The 18,863-nt window shown below is 43.2% G+C and overlaps 1 protein-coding gene and 1 long non-coding RNA gene across 4 annotated transcripts in view; one reads left to right on the top strand and one right to left on the bottom strand.

Moving 5' to 3' along the window:
* Positions 1-18,863, bottom strand: part of AIG1 (androgen induced 1) — a 269,595-nt gene that overhangs the window by 84,259 nt on the left and 166,473 nt on the right.
* LOC132346128 (uncharacterized) lies at positions 10,177-15,432 on the top strand. Its single transcript, XR_009495866.1, has 3 exons — positions 10,177-10,695; positions 12,620-12,685; positions 14,735-15,432. It is a non-coding gene; the product is annotated as an uncharacterized lncRNA (long non-coding RNA).

The raw sequence follows: 18,863 nt of genomic DNA, 5'->3' as shown, positions 1-18,863 counted from the left end.
TTTCTCTGTCCATGGGATTTTCCTGATGAGAATACTGGAGTGGGTTGCCATCTCTCCAGGAGATCTTCTTGACCTAGGGACAGAACCCATGTCCCTTGCGTCTCTTGCACTGCAGGCAGATTCTTTACTGCTGAGCTACCGGGGAAGCTGACTGAGAAAGTAAACAGCTTTCAAGTGCCAGCTGTCATGGCACACGAGAGGATCTGCCTGGAGCACTGGGGTGTGGAGGATTTTGATGCCAAATCCTGGCTCGGCAGGGAGAGTGCTATGATTGATTAGCTATGTCTGTGCTGAGAGCAGGAGGGGAGAGCTAAGAGCTTTCCCATAGAGGTGTGAGCGCGATAATGTCTGTGGCGTGGATGGAGAATGCTTTCTGGTTCAAACTCAGTAGATATCTAGTCACAGAGAAGCCTGGCAAGAACAGATTACAAATACTTGTTTATCCCTCTCTTAACCTCAACTCTCTCCAGAAAATCTCCATTTATTGACTCTTTCCTGCCCCCACACCTTCCACAAGGGATTTCTCTTCCTACTTCACCCTCAGTGATAGTATGGCACTGAAAGTGAAGTGAAAGTCGTTCTGTCGTGTCCAACTCTTTGCGACCTCATAGACTATACAGTCCACTGAATTCTCCAGGCCAGAACACTGGAGTGGGTAGCCTTTCCCTTCTCCAGGGGATCTTCCCAACCCAGGGATCGAACCCAGGTCTCCCACATTGCAGGCAGATTCTTTACCAACTGAGCCACAAGGGAAGCCCAAGAATACTAGAGTGGGTAGCCTATCCCTTCTGCAGTGGATCTTCCCAACCCAGGAATCGATCCGGGGTCTCCTGCATTGCAGGCGGATTCTTTACCAACTGAGCTAATACTTCTGAACCATAGCCAGGTGGAAATAAGAAAATTACTTCCCTTCTTAAACAAGCTATAGGAAGTCTCCTTCCTCCACTGTCCTGCATCAGTACTTTAATAATACCTATGTCATCAAGTAAAATGTACAGGTTGATCTGGGGTGACTTAACATCAGATACCTTGAAAGATGAGACCTCACCTGGTCAAAAGATTCCTGGCATTTTGGAATCTAGGATACTTTATCTGCTTATTTATAACTGGGAGGTCATTCAAAGAGAGAGAAGACTAAGGCACCAAGCAAGTATATAATTATTGGGATGCACCCTGTCAATTCCAAAAGTGCATGACTTTCTTACTTTCTTTTTGAAATGCCTATCAGTGCTGTTTGCACAATTTCACTTAGCATTCCGAGAACATCACTCCTGATGACCCATTCTGGAATGATTTGGCTTTTATTACCTTCTTGCATTGCCTTAGATAAACCATGGGTGTCCAAGCTAGAATTCCAGTTCTGCACTCAGTAAGGCTTTAGCATCTATGTATGTGACTGTGAATGTTCCCACACAATCAACTGATTGTTTATCACAAAGACTGAAAAGAAGCTGGAATGAAGATTTCTGTAAACGGAAGGGAATAAATTTATACAAGCCCCATGGGGTAATGAAAACACCCACTAGTCTGGTCTCAGGGACCAACTCTATCTGCCAACAAACTCTATGTAGATCTAGAATGGAAATAACCTTGGCAGAACCCCAGACCTCCAGTGGGTCACCCATCCAGGGCATCAGATTGGAGTCAGGCTCAGTAACACTTCACCTTCCACAGACCACACACAACTCTGTGTAGGGATAGGAGACAGATCCCCTTGAAGTTTCCATGAGGTTGTTGGGGGCACAAATTCTCAGTCATCATGTGGGATAGTCCTCTTGCTAGAGGCTAAGATGTTCCACTTCTAGGAAATAGAAGTGTTCTGTCTCCAGTTAATGGGGGCCTATGCTTATCTTTCATGGATTTTTCCAATTGAAAACAAACAAGCAAGCAACTGGTTTAGATTTATCTTCTGAGACTTGGACACATGATGACTGGGCACACAGTGCTAGGAGTCCTCTGTTCCATCCGCCCATGGAATGGGGGGCGGGGCGTTACTCAATCTGGTGGTGTGGCTGAGTAACAGCGACCTATGGTTTGGAGTCAATATAAAACCAGATAGAAATTCTGACTGTACCAGTCAGTATCTGTGAGATTAACAGCACGTGATTGCATCTCTTTTTCCCTTTATCAACTTTGGCATTTGAAAAAATGGGCATAATACTGTTTTTCTCATAAGATTGCAAAATTAAACAAAGTTACATACATAACTTGCCATATAGTGGAGATTCTAAATAGCTAACACATATGTGGAATCTAGAAAATATATGATCTTATTTGCAAAGCAGAAACGGAGACAGAGACATAGAGAACAAATATATAGATAATAAAGGGGAAAGGGGGGTGGGAGGAATCGGGTGTTTGGAATTGGAATATCAGTGACATACATACACTACTGATACTATGTATAAAATAGATAATATAAGAATAATATATAGCACAGAAAACTCTACGTAATGCACCGTGGTGACACAAATGGGAAGGAAGTCCAGAGGGAGGGATGTATGTATATGTATAGCTGATTCATTTTGTTGTACAGTTGAGACTAACACAGCACTGCAAAGGAACTCTACTCCAAAAAAATTTAATTTAAAAACAAAAAGAAAAACCAAAACAGCATAGCCATTTTCTTAGTATTGTTATTGCTACAGACGTGTCACCATATCTTTGATGTGAGTTTGGTTACGATATACACAGGATTTTGGTGCTACTTTCTCATATTACATCCCAAACCTGCCACTCAGACAAAAATTTGTTTTCCCTTCCAGTGACTAGAATCCCTTTTTGTTATTTCTGAGACATGGCTGCTTTCTCATGGCAAAAAGCCTTGTTTCTTCTGGACTGAGGCTCACTTCTTCTCACACTGCCATTACACCCACTTGTTCTAAACTCTTCCATCTACTTTCCTTCTTGGGCTTCCCTGGTGCCTCAGTGATAAAGAATCTGTCTGCCAATGCAGGAAATTCAGGTTCGAGCCCTGGGTTGGGAAGATGCCCTAGAGAAGAACCTGGAGGGCTACAGTCCATGCAGTCACAAAGAAGAACCTGGAGGGCTACAGTCCATGCAGTCACAAAGAGTCGAACATGACTGCTGCTGCTACTGCTGTTAAGTAACTTCAGTTGTGTCCAACTCTTAGCAACCCCATGGACTGCAGCCGACCAGGCTCCCCTGTCCCTGGGATTCTCCAGGCAAGAACACTGGAGTGGGTTGCCATTTCCTTCTCCAATGCATGAAAGTGAAAAGTGAAAGTGAAGTCGCTCAGTCGTGTCCGACTCTTAGCAACCCCATAGACTGCAGCCTACCAGGCTTCTTTGTCCATGCGATTTTCCAGGCAAGAAGAGTACTGGAGTAGGGTGCCATTGCCTTCTCCAAACATGACTAGTGAGTGACTAACGACACTTTCCTTTTTACACTAGATGAAGAGATTCACTGACGGGAATAAAAACCTGGCTGTGTGACTTTGAGATATTGCTTAAATGATCTGTGCTTTAGTTTCCTCATTTATGAAATAGGAAGGATAGCAGAACCTACCTCATAAGATTGTCATGAGGAATTTGTTTGTAAATACTTGAAGTGAAAAGTTTTCTGATTAATTCACTTCTTGACGTTTTTTCCTGCTTTTCTCATGAATCTAGACTTACCCCTTTTCTCTTTCCCCACCATTCTAAACCCTAGCTTTCCTGCAAAGCTAAGTTCAGTCAGAGGAGAAATTCTTTTCCCAGAGCTGAAGGTAACTTTACCTTGTCTCTCTTTAATAGATGAAGGAATCAAGGGAGGGAGAAGTTCAAAGATTTTTCCAGAACATATATTGACTGAGTGCCAGAACCTAGTTCTTCTGATTCCTAATCCTGGAATTGTAACTCCCTGAGAGTTCTGCTATATGGGAAATAACTCTGAGTGAAATACGTTGAGGGATCGTATCATTTTTGATTTTATAGGCCCAGTCTCTAGCATAGTGACTATACACCAAAGGTTTGTTAAATAAATAAATGCAGCCGCAAGTATATCATAAGCTCCATGAGATGACTTTTCCATAATTGGCCCCTCAGGACCCAGGATGGTGCATGGCACACAGTAGATGCTCAATAAAACATTTGAGTAGATGAATGAAATTGCTAATGAATGTGATGCCATCTTTAAGGAATGAGGCAAGACCTCCCTGGCGGTTCAGTAGTAAAAAATCCACCTGCCAATGCAGGGGGCATGAGTTTGATCCCTGGTCTGGGAAGATTCCACGTGTCCTGGAGCAACTAAGCCAATGAATGCACTACAACTACTCAGCCTGTGCCCTAGAGCCTGGGAACTGCAGCTACTGAACCCAGGTGCCCCAACTACTGAAGTCTGTGTGCTCTAGAGCCCGTACTCCACAAGAGAAGCCACTGCAATGAGAAGGTCATGCAGGGCAATGAAGACCCAGCACAGCCGAAAATAAATAAATAACATAAAAACAGAGTGAGGGGTTAACTAGTCAAAGGCACTGAAATTCAAAGCATTAGATACTTAAAATCAAGAACGGGGCGGTACACACAAAAAGTTAAACTCTTGCACTCAGGAGCTAGTGGGTGGGGTTTAGATTTCAGCATGGTCACTAACTAGCAGAACAGTCATGGACAAGTTACATCACCTGTCTGAGCCTCAACTTCCTTACAGGCAGAAGCAGAAATAGGAACAGTATCTCTATCATGTTTTTGTTTTTTCCTGAGGATAAAATGGAATCATGTGAACATGAAAGATGTAGCATGGTGCCTGGAATGTAGAAAAACATTAATACATATTCACTATTATTATTGTCTATGCTTTTGGTGAAAATAACATTGCTTAAAGAGGTGTGACAAAGCAATATAGTTTAGTACAGACAAAGCAGCGCCATTCGGGTTGACTTGATGCAAATGGGTTATAATGAGGGCGTGCTTTTTTTGGTGTAGGTACCTCATTTTATTTACAGTTTGAAGAGGGAGAAAGCTAAGCAGATGGCCTGGTGACACAAAGGGCTGCAGCCTACTGTTGCTGGAGCTTGTAGAAATGGAACCCCATGGCTGCCAGCTTGGACGAACTTCAAACAAGTCCCACAAAAAGCGTAACTCACCCAAGAGGGGGTGAGGAACTTGGTGTGAGGCTCTCGAAAGTGCAAAGAACACGATCATTACGCTCATGGCAGCTTGACTCAGCACTGGGGTCTGGCCCGAGACCGGATGGGAAGCTGGTGTCAGAAAACTGCAGTCGGACAGCGACTGCACCCCGTGGAGGGACTCCAGGGATGGAAGTCTTTGAAAACCCCTGACTCCAGAATAACGACAAATTACCAACAGATGGCGTGAGTCACGGAAGCGGAGTCCTAGTGGAGCATCTGCAAACTCACGGCCAAGGTCCTGCCCTGCTGGGCTGAACGGGCAGACGTGGTCCCGGCCCAGATGGCCACGAAGGTCACCGGGAGGGACACCAGCCATAGGGAGGGAGCTGGTACAGCCTGTAGGGCCCACAGAGGCTTGCCAGGGTCAAACACACCAAAATATCCTGGCCAGGTAAACTTGACAGTTTGGGGGGTACTTATTGGTTCAAGAAAAGAAAAATGTATCAGGGGAGGAAGGAAGGAAGATGGAGAGTCTGGGGAGGCATTTGGCAGAAAAAAAAAAAAAGCTCCTGGTCATCATTCTGGGAACTTATGGGAGACACTTTGTTTCTCACACATAGGCTTAGCTTCCAATCAGAATCGTCCTGTGGATGGATATGTCTATTTCCTGCCTATTTTCCCTGCCATTATTTTATAAAATAAAGCCAAATGCAAAACCCCATGCAAAAGTATCCAAGTAAATCATGAGAATTTTTCTCTTTCCAACAACATAGAATGCATAACGTGTGCCCGGATGCAGACATGCAATGATGAAAAGAAAATACGAAATTCTATTTTAAAAAACTCTTGCACGGAATAAAGTCCTCACGGAATTCCATCTGAAGACAAAGCCTATAATCTGGGGTGCCACCTTCTACATGTTCTACTCCATTGCCTTTTCTGTGACCATTCCCTAACCCACTTCTGCTACTTGAATTTCAGCTCCTCTAAAGTCAGCATCATATACCACCTACCTAACATTTAGTGGGTCCTCAATGAATGACTGAGGAGTGAATGGATAAATGCATGCACACAGGGCAGTGGAGTAATCATTAACTTATTTCCGCAGAAATGGCAGCGGAGTTTTTAAATTTTTTATTTTTAATTGGAGGAAAACTGCTTTACAGTATTGTGACAGTTTCTGCCATACATCAACATGAATCAGCCAGAAGTTTACATAAGTCCCCTCCCTCTTGAACCTCCTTCCCACCTCCCTCCCCATCCCACCCCGCTAGGTGGTCATAGAGCACCAGCTTTGGGTTCCCTGTATCATACAGCAAATTCCCACTGGCTCTCCATACATATACATATGTTCATGTATATGTTTCAATGCTACTCTCTCAAATCATCCCACCCTTTCCTTTCCCCACTGTGTTCAAAAGTCTGTCTCCTTTGCTGCCCTGCAAATAGAATCATCAGTATCATCTTTCTAGATTCCACATACTATGCATTAATACATTGCAGAAGTCTTTCTCTTTCTGATTTACTTCACTGTATAACAGGCTCTAAGTTCATCCACCTTATTAGAACTGATGCAAATATATTCCTTTTTATAGCTGAGTAATATTCCATTGTGTATATATAACCACAACTTCTTTATCCATAAATCTGCTGATGGACATCTAGGTTGCTTCCATGTCCTAGCTATTGTAAATAGTGCTGCCATGAACATTGGGGTACATGTGTCTTTTTCAAATCTGGTTTCCTTGGGGTATAAGGGTAGTGCTTTTGAGCTCAGCATGAACTAATCCTTTTGCCATGTTCTCAACCAATCTGATTGCAATTAATGTCATTTTTATCCCTCAACTATTAAAAGCTGTATGTATCACAGAACACTCACCCCCAGGAGTGAAAGGCCACTTTCTAAATTCATGGTTGAAGTTTTTCTGTTCTATCCAGTTATCACTGGTGTTGGTTTTGGCTCTTGAGTCTAGTTTGGTCTATTCTTCCTTGATTAAAGGATCTTAACTGGGATTTATCTGAGGAATCCTCACTTACCCCAATCAAAAAAGAACATGTGAAAACCTACCTGAAGAGAAAGGAGGATCCTGAGAGGTGACACTAGTTGGTTTAATTCTTTTTTTCCCTTCCTGTGATATTTCGCTAGCAATTAACATTCACCTTCCCCCACCATATAATGAAGAAGGAAATGGTAAACCACTCCAGTATCCTTGCGTGAAAACCCCATGGACGGAGGAGCCTGGTGGGCTGCAGTCCATGGGATCGCAAAGAGTCAGGCATGACTGAACAACTATCAGCCCACCAGTTCAGTTCAGTCCAGTCACTCAGTCATGTCTGACTCTTTGCAACCCCATGGACTGCAGAACGCCAGGCCTCCCTGTCCATTACCAACTCCTGGAACTTGCTCAAACTCATGTCCATCAAGTCAGTGATGCCATCCAACCATCTCATCCTCTGTCGTCCTCTCCTCCTCCTGCCTTCAATCGTTCCCAGCATCAGGGTCTTTTCAAATGAGTAGGTTCTTTGTATCAGGTGGCCAAAGTATTGGAGTTTCAGCTTCAGCATCAGTCCTTCCAATGAATATTCAGGACTGATTTCCTTTAGGATGGACTGGTTGGATCTCCTTGCAGTCCAAGGGACTCTCAAGAGTCTTCTCCAATACCATAGTTCAAAAGTATCAATTCTTCAGCACTCAGCTTTCTTTATAGTCAGAATCTCATATCCATATATAACTACTGGAAAAACCACAGCTCTGACTAGACGGACCTTTGTTGGCAAAGTAATGTCTCTGCTTTTTAATATGCTGTCTAGGTTGGTCAAAGGTTTTCTTCCAAAGGAGTAAGTGTCCTTTCATTTCATGGCTGCAGTCACCATCTGCAGTGATTTTGGAGCCCCCCAAAATAAAGTCTCTCACTGTTTCCACTGTTTCCCCATCTATTTGCCAAGAAGTGATGGGACCAGATGCCATGATCTTCGTTTTCTGAATGTTGAACTTCAAGCCAAATTTTTCACTCTCTTCTTTCACTTTCATCAAGAGGCTCTTTAGTTCTTTGCTTTCTGCTATAAGGGTGGTGTCATCTGCATATCTGAAGTTATTGATATTTCTCCCAGCAATCTTGATTCCAGCTTGTGCTTCATCCAGCCCAGCATTTCACATGATGTACTCTGCATGTAAGTTAAATAAGCAGGGTGACAATATACAGCCTTGACGTACTCCTTTTCCTATTTGGAGCAAGTCTGTTGTTCCGTGTCCAGTTCTAACTGTTGCTTCCTGACCTGCATATAGGTTTCTCAAGAGGCAGGTCAGGTGGTCTGGTATTCCCATCTCTTGAAGAATTTTTCAGTTTGTTGTGATCCACACAGTCAAAGGCTTTGGCATAGTCAATAAAGCAGAAGTAGATGTTTTTCTGGAACTCTCTTGCTTTTTCAATGATCCATCACCACCCCCCCCAACATAAAGACAAAACCTCCAGGTCAGCCCTCAATCAATATTTTCTTCTCTTTTGAGACAAAGTTCCTAAAAGGTCTCAGAGGCTCCAAAGCAAGTAGGACAATCTCAAGGATTTTCTCTTTTTTGGGGGAAACTCCTTAAGAATACCATCTGATTATCACTAATCACTCTAATCCACCTTTGTAAGAAGACTAGTAGGTGACAAAGCAATAGAAATAGAGTGCATGCAGTTTTCCAGAACATAACTACTCTTTCTTCTTTTTACGAGTGAGCAGAATGTGTCAAGAGATCACAAAAAGAAATCTTTTACCTTTAAAAAGGCGTATTGCCTAGTGTTTTATTTATAGTAGGAAAAACTGTCACTGTCACAGCCCAGGTTTTCCTCTCCTCCCTGTTACCCACTTCCACTAAGCCCCTGGCCACACCAGTCCCACAGGACTGGGCAGAGGTGTGCTTTAGGAGGGCTTTGGTGTTGTCAGAACATCATCCCTGTTGCTTGAGCACCATGGACAGATGCCAGGCAGGCACTGGAGCTGGCCTCCAAGAACATCCAACTCAAAATGCAGATCATTAGAAAAAGCCTGTTCTAATGATTCATTGACCTAATAAACCATGGATATGATAAAGAACAGCAGTTATTCACAACTAGTCTGGCAAGGCTGAAGAGGCTCCCCGAGCACCTAAACAGGGTTCACTCCCCTCAACCTCTGTATTATCTCCTCAATTTCCTGGGCTCCCATTTGAGCAAAATCAATCAACCACGGTCACATGATCCAAGGCCTTGGATTTGAAATTTAAGAAACTGTACATGTTAAAATTTAGGTTTAAAATATAAGATTTGAGAAACGGCTGCAGCGTCCGGCAGAGTCATTGCTATGGTCCAAACCCCAAGGTGTTATACTGAATGGAGTCAGGCAAACAAAGACAAATGCCATATGAAATCTAGAAATGGGTACAAATGAACTTACCTACAAATCAAGAACAGAGTGACATTTGTAGAAAACAGACTTACGATTACCAGGGGGTGAGTGCTGCGCTATGCTAAGTCACTACAGTCATGTCCGACTCTTTTTAACCTCATGGACTGTAGCCCACTAAGCTCCTCTGTCCATGGAATTCTCCAGGCAAGAGTACTTTATGGGTTGCTATTTTTCTTCTCCAGGGAATCCTCCCCACCCAGGGACTGAACCTGGGTCTCTGGCATTGCAGGCAGACTCTTTACCAACTGAGCCACCAGGGGAGCTGTGGACATTAGGGATCCTTTAAAGGATTTTAAACCCGGAAGTGACACCATCAGGTTGACATTTTAGACTTCAAGAAGCTGATCTTCTAGCCTGAGAGGGAAAGGAAGGAAGGTTATTAGGATGGGGACTCTAGCGAACAGTAAGTTAAGAGAAGTTATGTGAGTTTGGAACCACATTTTTAATTACCTTTAAATAAAATAGACACTAAGTTCATGAAATATCAAGTAGAATCTGATGCCATATCATTTTCTACCTCTGAGTGAGGCTCTGTAAATGGGGGCAGGCTGCATATGAATTAGTACCACAATAAACCAGCAAAGTTCTTCCACAACTGCAGTCAAAAGTCATTTATTTCTGGGGATGCCAATCCCAGAAGCACCCAAATAATGAAACCATTATAAAAAGATTAAGAAAAAATTAACCAGTGGCATTGGCTTGATCACTTTCTGTGGAGGGTGGTTTGCAGAGATGGTGCTATCTGCTGAAATGAGAATGACAAGTTGGCGAGGCCATGGTGGCCCAGGCCATGTGAGTGACCCAATCAGTGACACCACAGTAGTCTCTCTGTGAGGCAGGGGTGGTGGCACAGGGGGTCATCTATGTGTTCTGGTGGATTTTAAGGCACTAACTTGCAAATGCGAAAGATATATTACATCATACAATATCTTTTTTCCAACTGCCAACAAGCACCCCCTATGTATTCGGGGTAGAACTGCAGAGATGGTGGAAGAGAGCTGACAGCAGGTTGTGGGAACGCTTTGGTGGGATTCCCAACCTGGGAAACATTGCCTGTGGGATGTCTCTTTCACAGAAAGAGAAAACAAGAGGCTAGGCAAGTGGAACTCAGTTACACCATAAGCCAGTGCCAGTGCCAGAGTTAGAACTGGAGTCTCTTCAGACATATTCTGTTCTGGAGGCAAAGGTCTTCAAATGTGAGTAGTTAAGTGCCAATGGTTTTTAAGCACTTTGTTCAAATTGCAGGAAACAGAGCTGCTTTCTTCACAGTGCCTTCTCGCCAAGTCCAAGGGCACTCCTGGAGTCGGGCCTTCGCTCCGCTGGAGGTGCTGGGCCGGTGGAGGGCCATGTCCAGCTTCCTCTGGCTGAGATCACAGTTCCTCCACCTGGTTCTAACCTAGTGCTGGTGTAATCCAACCGCCAGAAATATCTCAGCCTGGTATCCTTTAAAATAGTGGCTCTTAGGGCCACAAAAGCAACTTTTGACTTTTTCCCAGGAATAAGAATTGAACTCTTAAGTTGAGAGTGAGTTGGTGTTTTTATATTTGACATGAACACATTTAAAAAAGCTGGCTCCACACCTACATAAAGAGGCAGATGAAAAGTTACCTTTGTTTTCCCTGCCTCCCAGATCACACCCATCAATTTGGTGACAATCTTTTCTATATTGGTTTTGAGTTTCCAAAAGTTCCCTGAGTCCAGAGCCCTCTGAGTCTCTCATCTGTGTAAGGAAAGGAGTTTCAGATCCCTGTGATGGCTGCCCAGACCCTTTATTGCTCCTTAGCTCTTCTCGCCTTCATGTTGGCCAATGACTGTTCAATGTTTCCACCTTCCCACATAATCTGCTGGTTCGGGTGCCAGCAAGGCTCCACTCACACCATGCACTAGAGGGCAGTCATGGTGCTCGCCACACACACAGTCCCTGCCCAGGGTCACCATCTTATCTGTCCTTGGTTGGAGGGACAGACCCTCATAGCCACATTTGGTACCACTTAACCCATGACTGAGCAACTTCACTTCACTTAACCCCACCCCTACCTTGGCCTCAAATGATTGGTGCAAGGATGACCACTTCATTCTAGAACAGTCTGCTCTGTAAACAGGCCTACTGCAAGAAGTCTTGATACAGCCTATTAGCTTCTCTCTTGGGGACCTACAGTGGTTATATTAGGTGATGGGGAAAAGTAAACAATGGGACCTAAGGATGGGGGGAGGTCTGAGTGGGAGGGGCCAAGCCCATACCCACTTTATTTGGAGTATTTCCACTCTCATCTGCTTTAAATATAAGATGCTACTTGAAGACAAGAAAGGTTTTTACTGCTTAAAAGTGTTAGCAAAATCATAAAGAAGAGAAAAAAACAGGACCACAGAAGCTTACGGAAGTTAGAAAATAGTTATCTAACAGGTTAAAGAGGAGGTAGTAGGTCCTGGGAGAAAGACAGAGCCCATTAATGTAGACCACGGACTCAAGACCCAGGCACTTCTGTTTTTCTGGGACCCCAGCTCTTCCTGGATGCCCTGGGGCCCATGCATGTGTATATTTACAGTAAACAGCCATGCCCTCCTCCACCACTCCCCCACTATCCAATCCCTTCAGGCGGCTGAGTGTTTGGTTCTGTGTCTGAAGGGCTGTTATTAAAAGAACTCCTAAAAACCCAAGAGGGTGGTCCACAATGAAAAAGATTTTAACTCAAATAGATCATAGCTCTTGGCCTATACTTAAAGGACTTGATCTCTGCATCATTTTTCAGGTATTTTAGGCCTTAAAGTTGGCCTATTTTTTGTTTTTTTTTTTTTTAGTCCCATAATCTCTGAGGTCAAAACGTTTAGAAGTCTCCAGATCCCAGATTGGAGGACCCTTATCGGATAGCTCTCAGTGTTGCTTTTTAAAGTTCTCCTCCTGCTGCCAGGATGGAATAGGATGGAGGTGAAGGAAGGGCCTGGGGCAGAGGCACAGATACTGCTGTGACAGCTCCTTTCCACTAGTCAGCATGCTCCATGCGACAGGGCAGCGCCTGGCTTCCCTCTGTATGCCAACACCTAGCTCGGCGCCTAGCATATGGCAAGTACTGAATATATATTTACTGACAGGCTGGCTGACTAATACACATTTACCGACAGGCTGATTGACTGACTGACTCCAGGTAAGATTCCTGCTTTCTGGGACAACCCTCACAGCTCTGAGAAGTAAGTCTAGATTATCTTTCTTCAAGAGTCTTAATTCAATGGCAGAAATTCAGACAGTTAATTATTTTCCATGGGGCACTAGGTTATCTTTGGAAATAGGATGCTTGGTGGCCTGTCCTGACATCCCAGAGTCTCCTCAGAGGGAATGTGAATTAACCACTCCTTTGTAATTCCATTAATTTTTTAATGGTTACCTAAGTTAAGTAGTTTCTACATAATTTTCATAAAATTATGCAAATTCTGAGACCTAAGCATTTCAAATTCAATGAAAGTTAACTGCCTTTATTTTCATTTCTGAAAACTCATACTGAGATAAAAGTCTTGGGTAAAAATATTCACAGCAGTTGGCAGAATTACATGAGCAATTATTTAATGCAAAGAAAACGATCTCGAATTAAAAAGTTAATGGAGAATGGAATCGAGAACTGTCATTTTAAGGTAAGCTTGTACAGGTGTGACTTTTTTTCACTACACCAGAACACTTTTGTAAGTCAAACAAGTGGATAAATATCAGAATAGAAGTCAGAAACTTATGACTGAGCTCCTGTTACCACTATTCCAAAGGGTCTATTTTCAGACAAGCTACTTTCTCTTAAAGAGAATTCGAACAAAAATTTTAAAAAAATTTTTGGGTGGATAAAACCAATTCTTTCCATTCTTTAAACTACAGGTGCATGCTTTTATTGACTATAATATAGTTATACAAACAAATATGCCAAAAGAGATAGTAAAGCCACGTTACCTTAGAATAGATAAACATTTGCTTCCCAAATTGGGACAGAACAAGGAAAAAGCAAGACAAAGCTGTCCCACATATTTTGGAGTCTGGAGAGAGGCAGTCAAAAAGATTGATTTTAAGTATTTCACAATGTCCAAGTTGTAAGCAGATACCTGACTTTTACAATATGCATGTGTAAAATTTCCTTCTTTGGCCAAAAGTTTAAAAAAAAAAAATCAAATAATCTCTTTCTGGGCAAATCAGACTAAACGAATCAATATGAAGAGTCAGGGGAAAGTTATGTGCAGTTTTAGAGTCATTACTGTTACAGACTTAATGGTTTTAATCTCCCAGTTCTTAAAAAAATAGCAAAGTCAATGGGAATTTCTGCCATATAGTTTAAGGACCTTTTGACTCACTGAGGAGGCAGTGGCATTATTTAGCTATTGGCAGGGCAAAAGTGACTTTCATTCAGTCAGTTATTCATTTAAGCAGCATTTACTGAGTTCCTCTTCTGTGCAGATCATCTAAGGGAAAGAGGTCTGAACCAGATATAGCTGCTGCCTCCTCTCCCTGCCCCCTACTGTGGGATGCCTAAGGCATAAACCTTCAATACAGACAGAAAGCACCTGAGGCTCTAGAATCAGAGGAGCTGGAAGCAGAGGCATGAGGGAAGACTGGGCAGTTGGGAAGATGCTTGGGTTTGCCAAGAACCGAGTATAAATAAAGGACGGGGCTTGGGATTAAGTCTGAACAAACAGACTGGACCCCAAACAGGAAAGCTCTTCAATGCCATGCTGGGCAGTTTTACCTCCATTAGGTGGGCTGTGGGGGAAGCTGTTACAGGGTCTTGAGGCAGAGAATGGTTTAAGAGAGGCAGTTTGAGAAGATTCATCTGGTAACAGTACATAGAATACAGCAGAGGGGAGAAATGCCAATCGAGACAGCATTACTACTCTCAGAGACAGGGACTGAGGACAGCTGAGGATACAAGTGAAGGCAGATCCAGAAAACACTGAAGGAAAACGATGGGATGACGGGAAGGGCAAGGGAGCTAGTATTTATAGGGGACACACCACACGTTACTCTAACACATAATAACAACACATGACACAGGATGAACACATGTCCTGTTTTTCTTGGCACAGTCTGAGTTTATGCCTTTCTTTCTTTCTCTCTTCATTCTTCCCTTCCCTTCCTCCCTCCCTCTTTCTTTCTCTCTCATGGAATAATTATTAACAACGGCCTCTTTCATTCTCAATATGTTCTGGTTTGGATAATATGTTACACAGCCATGTTTCATATACTTTTCCTTCTTGATTCCTCAAAAGAATTCTCCGGTTTACACATGAAGAGACTGAAGATTTGAGGAGTTGCCCAAAGGCATGGAGCCAAAAAGTGGTAGAGCCTGGATTTGACCTCCGATCTACACAGTCCCCAAACCCTTGAACTTTCTCCTGTGTCACAACTTTCCTGCCCCGAATGGGCTGCAGAGGGCAGGGCGGGGGGAGGTTGATTAAAATAAACAGGGACATCAGAAAGAGTCAAATTCAGGTAAAAGATGACGTGTTCTGGTTTGGCTGTGTGGTCTTGTTAGGTCTTTAAGGTGCTGGAAGGATATGGAAGCAGTTGGAGGTATTGGCTGAAATTTGGGAACAAAATCACACTCCAGTTACAGATCTGTGAGCTTTCCAAATCAACAGATGCAGGGCCCTGGGATTGCATGACGTAGCCAAGCAGGAGACTGCAGGACAAAGGTCACAGCTCAGATGCCTGCAGGGGCCAGGCAGGTAACACGAATGTGTGAGGTTGCAGTGGCAGAAGGAGGCATTTGTGAGGATTGTCTTAATTTCTTCCAGAAAGTATTTGCAATTTTATAGAAATGATACAATCCTTAAAACAGTAGTCCATTTCTTCATTGAAGTTGGCAACTAGAGCAATTTCTAGTACTTTCATTAAAATCACAACTTATTTATAAAAAAAAAAAAACAGTAATTTTGTTAACCATAAGACTTAACAGAACAGAAAACTATAAATTGTAGTCATTCAATCTTTGTCCACAGTTTTATGCTAGGAGAGGCCTTAAATGAGAACTTTTTTTTTTTTTTTTTCTTAAGTGCAGTTAGTCCTTTATCAGAATCACGAGCTAAATGCCAAGTATGTTAAAACAAAGTGCAGTGCATTTTTACCATCCTAAGTAAGAACCAAGCGTAACTTAAGACACTATTGTTAGGAACCTGTGAGTGGAGGTTGGGAAGAGGGTAGAGGAAGATGGGGAGAGAAGAGGCGTGGGGTTAAAGAGTAGAGCGCATTTCAAAAAGCGATATGCCAAGGTTTCAATTTACCAGTTCATTTATATTAGAAAAAGAATGATTAATAAGTTACCAGTCTTGTTATTGCTTCATACCCTTAATTCAGAGCTAACAAGCCCTGTAGCCTTCAGGGGCCTCACCAGTGGTTCTCAAACTCTTCCCAGCATGAGATTTCCCTGGACTTGTTTACTGGGAGGACTCATTACAACACAGACTGCTGGGCCACCTCTGAGGATTTCCTGATTCAGTAGCTCTGGGATGGGTCGTGAGAGTTTGCATCACGACCAGCTGCAAGGGGATGGCAATGCTGCCGGTCCGGGGACCACACTTTGAGAACCTCCGGTCTACATACTAGTGAATATGCTAGACAGAGACTGGCTGGCTTCTGCCCTTTTCAGAATTACCGTGGAGCACAAACATGCACTCAGGCTCTGTTTCTCATGGCACTCTGGAAAATGATTCAACGACATGGTTTCAAACTGAGGTCCAACTTTTTGCCTCATTGTCTGTGTTCTGAATCCAACCTAGTTTAATATTTTGGAAAATGTTACCCTTTTCTGTACTGAGCAAAGTAAATATTTTGTCAGTTGTTAAGGATGAGCTGCAGAGTAAGACCTAAAGATGTATCCAAATTCAGCAGGAAGGCTTGGAGCTGGTTCGGAACTTTCTCCAGATTGTGATTTGTAATGTATTTCAGAAGCCAGCAGAAATACCAACCACTCGATCTATTAAGAAAAGGCTGAATGAACCTTTTCACAGCACATTTTTTTTTTCCACGCCAACTCTCATTATGCTTGGCAAAAAAAAAGAGAAAGGAGAGACAAATGCTTTTCTGCCCATAGGATTTCATCTGAGTATTGTCCTCATATAAAGAACTTTATAGCAGAGTTTTAGAATCAGAAGAAATTTTTAACAATCCCTTTGCAACGGTTGAAATAACTAAGGCCCAGGAAACGTAAATGCCATTTGCCCAAGGATCAGACAGCGGTAGAACTGGAGCTGGAATTAAATTCAAAGGCTCTTGATTCCTGGGCCAGCACTTTTCTTATGACAACATACCACCTCCATGCAGACAAGTTGTAAGAAACTGATTTCAAAAACACAATACTACCAATAATGTGTTTTGCACTGCACTTTCCCTGACAACTCCTAAACTAAGCGGTTACTGATGGCTTCACTTATGGTGAGAGGGCTGGGGGGCAGACAGAGGACATCTTGGGGGGTGCTCTTCTCACCTTCCTGCCTAAGAATTTCTAGAAGCATCTCCCATTATAGTGCTTCCCTGGTAGCTCAGCTGGTAAAGAATCTGCCAGCAATGCAGGAGACCCTGATTCAATCCCTGGGTCGGGAAGATCCCCTGGAGAAGGAATAGGCTACCCACTCATTTTCTTGGGCTTCCTTCGTGGCTCAGAGGGTAAAGAATCTGTCTGCAATGCAGGAGACCTGGGTTTGATTTCTGGTTTGGGAAGATCCCCTGGAAAAGGGAATAGCTACCCTCTCCAGTATTCTTGCCTGGAGAATTCCAAGGACAGAGGAGCCTGGCAGGCTATAGTTCATGGGGTTGCAAAGAGTCGGACATGACTGAGTGACTTTCACTTTCATGGGCTAAGATGGTAGAAATATAGCCATTAATATGGTGACATTCACATTTTGACAAAGAAATATGTCAGTGGAGGATTACAGAGGGCAAGGGATCTTAGAGATCATCAGGGTCACATATCTTATGTGTAGATGTGAAATCAAAACTCTCAGGACTTGAGGAACTTGCCTGGGTGCTCGGTCTATTGAGTGGCACAGCTAGGACTTCCCTGGAGGTCCAGTGGTTAAGAATCCACCTTATAATGCAGGAGAGGCAGGTTTGATCCCTCGTGGGGCAACTAAGATCCCACATGCTGCCAAGCCACTAAGCCCTCGCACCACGACTACTGAGGCTATGTGCCACAACTAGAGAGTCCATGTGCTGCTATGACAGCACATTTCTACAATGTTAGCTACACCAGGCACACTGTTTTAAGAACTTTACATGGATTATTGCATCTAATCAGTCATGTCATTGAGGAAGTTAGAATACCATAGGGTAACAAATGGAAATGAAGGATGAAATGAAGTAATGAATGTGAAGTACTTAGCACAGAACCTACGCTGTTTTCCCAGGACACATGACTGTCTATTAAATGCAATAATCCAAGGTAGGGATTTAGAACAGCTCTTGGCTCATAGAGCACACTAATACTAGCTGCTATTATCACATTTTCTCCTATTTCTTCATATGGAACAGACCACAGAAATTGGATCTAGATGAAAGTTATGAGCCATGCAAGATTCAAACATAGGTAATATCCCTGGGAACCAGTTGCCACCGGTGAAGACCACAGAGACCACAGGGTAGCTTGGACCAAAATGCTCCTGAAGGCCAAATGCTGAAGCCAGAGACCACAAAAGAACAGAATTAAACAGGTTTGTATTGGGCACTGGTTTCAAAGAGCTCAGGGGGTTTACCGCCCATCTCCTCATCAATCTTAACCGCACTCAAGTTGGAGAGGAAGGCGAACAGGATGAAAACCTCTTTCATAGGAAGGCAGTTGCAAAGACAAAACTAATCACTCAAAGCTGGTGGGAAGGACCCAATTTCCTTAACAAGAATGTACTGATCTACCGGTGAAGGATAAGAATATCACCATTCATTATGATGAAACAACACTTCTCATTAAAGCACTCACAGCAGGTAAACTGCCTTGTTAATTGCCCACTTGAGAGTGTCTGACATACCAAGTGCTTGCACACTGGCGAGAAATGGAGGGAAATCCAGACGGAGTCCCACTACTGCTACTTACTTCTCTCCACCCCGGCAGTTAGAAAGGATATGCATCTGGTTTTGTTACAGAGGGATAAATGGGGATCAGTGAATGGAAGCTGCATGCAGGCAGATTCTGGCTCAAGATAAAAGAGAGAACTTTAAAAAAAAAACCTAAAAGTATCCAACAACGATCATGCTGCCTGCTGAGGTGGTGTGTGCTCTGTGGGTGACTAAGGAGAGGAAGCCCCAGGAGACACTCACAGGGTGTACCGTTATTGGGACCACAATTTCTTTTGTCCTTGTGATCATTATCTTGTCAGCATTCCATCACATAGATAAGGGCACTGATTA

Source organism: Bos taurus, chromosome 9 (assembly GCF_002263795.3).
Source record: "Bos taurus isolate L1 Dominette 01449 registration number 42190680 breed Hereford chromosome 9, ARS-UCD2.0, whole genome shotgun sequence".
Taxonomy (NCBI): domain Eukaryota; kingdom Metazoa; phylum Chordata; class Mammalia; order Artiodactyla; family Bovidae; genus Bos; species Bos taurus.
Note: the sequence above shows the minus strand (reverse complement) of the source record. Positions and strands in the feature narration are given on the sequence as shown.